General features: G+C 43.9%; 1 long non-coding RNA gene across 1 annotated transcript; it reads right to left on the reverse strand.

Moving 5' to 3' along the window:
• Window positions 1–248: 248 nt before the first annotated feature.
• On the reverse strand, window positions 249–3179 carry LOC116548169. Its single transcript, XR_004267337.1, has 2 exons — window positions 2226–3179; window positions 249–1104 (listed from the first exon to the last, which is right to left on the reverse strand). It is a non-coding gene; the product is annotated as an uncharacterized LOC116548169 (long non-coding RNA).
• Window positions 3180–3188: the final 9 nt, after the last annotated feature.

A 3188-nucleotide genomic window follows, 5' to 3' on the forward strand; every position in this document is an offset into this window, starting at 1 on the left:
AAAAAAAAAAAAAAAAAAGAAAGAAAAAAAATTTTTTTTTGAGATGGAGTTTCACCATGTTGGTCAGTCTGGTCTCAAACTCCTGACCTCAGGTGATCCACCCGCCTTGGCCTCCCAAAGTGCTGGGATTACAGGCATGAGCCATCGCACCCAGCCAGAAAATAAAATGATTTTTTAAGAAAGCTAACACTCATGAGAATAATAATGCTGAAAGGTGTAGAGCTGGTACTGTTACATTAGTATTCAGGTATTTGCTCATTTCTTTATTGAAACAACAGTTGAGATCCTACCACATTTCAGGCACTATGACTAAAACAAGGGACACTGTGCTTTGCCCATCTCCCACTGTACTTTGCTGCATATCAGGTGGGAACTTCAAGGGAGAGATTTCGAAAATGTGGGACACATCGTTGCGTTTTTGCACACTGAAAGGCAGTGGAGTGGGAGAGAGGTTGAGTGCAGCAGAGGAAAGCAGTGCCTGCTGTTGCAAGGACCCTGAGGAGCCAGGAAGACGGGGCGCAGGCCCTTCAGAACAAGGAGAACAGCTCTGCCGAAGCAGGAAGGATGGACCAGCAGGCTCTCCAAAGCGGGGGCCACAGTGGCCACGAGGCTCACACCGGCAGAGGGAGTGGGCCTGTGGATCGGGATTGGGAGTGGCGGGGATGAGAGAAGCTGGAAGTCTTCTGAAGGGAGGGGTTGTAGTGAGTTGCCATCACACAGAGACTCAGTCCCAGTAGGGCCAGGTCTTCTGGGTTTATATGTACTGTCGGAACTGCCAAATGTGGACTAGTTCTAATTTTTAAAACAACACTGTGCCAGACAATCAAAATGCACTGGGTCCCATTCGACCAAGGTCCTGTAATGGGACCTCTGGACTGGATTTCATAATTCCTTTTGTCTCTTCTGCCAATGTTCTTAGATTCTCAAGGCAAATTAACAGAAAATCTACATAAAATATTGTCAAAATTTTAAAAACCAATCTATTAGAAACGAATACAGACAAAATAAAATGTATCCTACTTCGTGGAAATTTTTTTGAAGTTCTCTTAAATACTGTTTGGATAAACCTAGGGAATCCAAAATATAAAGAATCCGTTCTTCAATCTGAAAAAAAGAAAATAAAAATCATCATTTGCAAGGTGCTACCAAATTTGAATTGAGAAAACTGGGCAGCCTGGTCTTCCAGGGCACAGGGTAGGTGGGACTGTCTCTGCCAGTCCAACGTGCCTGTGATACCCAAGAATAAGGGAAACAAACTAGAATTTTAAGAAAGTAGAACAGGAACAAAATTGGAGATGGAAAACTGGAGGCAGTATCTTCAATATTTTACCTTAAGATAACTTTAACCAACTTGCTTGTTATATGACATAGTCTATTCTCTTAAAAGTTAGCTAATTACTATGGGAGGCCGAGGTGGGTGGATCACCTGAGGTCAGGAGTTCGAGACCAGCCTGGCCATCATGGTGAAACCCCATCTTAAAAAAAAAAAGGAAGGCCGGGCGCGGTGGCTCAAGCCTGTAATCCCAGCACTTTGGGAGGCCGAGGCGGGTGGATCATGAGGTCAAGAGATCGAGACCATCCTGGTCAACACGGTGAAACCCCGTCTCTACTAAAAATACAAAAAATTAGCTGGGCATGGTGGTGCGTGCCTGTAATCCCAGCTACTCAGGAGGCTGAGGCAGGAGAATTGCCTGAACCCAGGAGGCAGAGGTTGCGGTGAGCCGAGATCGCGCCATTGCACTCCAGCCTGGGTAACAAGAGCGAAACTCCGTCCCAAAAAAAAAAAAAAGGGAAAAAAAAAATTTATACGAAAAAAAAAGTTAGCTAATTAATGGAGCATTAGTACAACAACAAAACCAAAAAACAAAAAACAAAATTACAAGTTAATACAAATCAGAACTAAGAAAGAAGACGTAGTACGAATCATTTTTTAAATTGGGGAAACGCTTTTTCTACACTGTGTGCTAATTGATGATACCACCACGTGGAAGAAACACAAACAGGCCAAACAAAACATGTTAAGAAATAAAGATTCTGAACGAAGTCATCAAGGTGTAATATAGAAAAATAACACGAAAGGGCACTTGATCCTCAGGATTTGGTTGGATATGTTTTCTAAACTTTTGAAAATGTCATGGATGACACAGATTATCATAAACTACAGACATGACCTAACATGGGAAGGACAACACAGGCAAGGATGATTATAAATCACTCTCACTTACCAGCCTGAATCCAAAAGTCAGGAATGCCACCTCAGAGAAAAGAAAATGGTATTTTTCTTATAATTGGTGTTCTGCTCATAGAGAGCTTGCTGGGGGAGAGAAAGAGACAGAAAGGCTGGGGCAGGAGAAGGAGGGGCAGAGGAGACTCTGCGGGGCAGAAAGCCCATGTGGAAATGTTAGTATCTGGGGTATAATCAGAGTCATTTCTATTCTTTCTACAAATTTCTTAAACTCTGACACTAGATCAAAATAAAAGGTAAAAAAAAAAATACATACACTTAAACTCACATTATTAATAAATATTAATAATACTTATTGACTTAAATAAATGTTCCATCCAAAAGGACTTACCTTCACTGCATGAGTTACATTATAATTTTTTTATTCTTTTTTTTTTTTAATGGTAGTATCCACCCAGCACACCACCAGTCTTCAGGTGAAGGTGATTTTGCCCCTCAGGGGACATGTAGCTTTGTCTGGAGACTTTGTTCATTGTAAACATGAGGAAGTGCCCACGGCATCTGGTGGATAGAGGCTGGGTAGGATGCTGAGCACCCTGCAATGCTCAGGACAGCACCCCACAACAAAGAATTCTGCCCTCCAAATCTCCATATGGCTGAGGTTAAGAAATGCCACTCTACGACCCAGCACTTCGTCAAAAGCTGCAGTGGGAGAAGCAAGGCCCTCGAAATTCTGGCTGGCAGAAAAGAGGCCACAGGACCCACCTCCCTGGACACCAGCTGGCAGAAGGGAGGACCTAGAGACTATCTCAGCTAGGGCAGTCCCTGCAGGCATCAAGGTGCACAACAGGAATGGGAAAAGAAGTGGGTAAGGAAAAGGTCTACCAGGTAGACAGGCTGGGCAGCCTGGTCTTCCAGGGCACAGGGTAGGGAGTGGTGGGACTCTCTCTGCCAGTCAGACAGCAGGCCTCCCCTGCAGCTCTGAGCACGCTATTCCAGAGCC

Source organism: Sapajus apella, unplaced genomic scaffold, assembly GCF_009761245.1.
Source record: "Sapajus apella isolate SASKATOON/1434 unplaced genomic scaffold, GSC_monkey_1.0 scaffold7632, whole genome shotgun sequence".
NCBI lineage: Eukaryota > Metazoa > Chordata > Mammalia > Primates > Cebidae > Sapajus > Sapajus apella.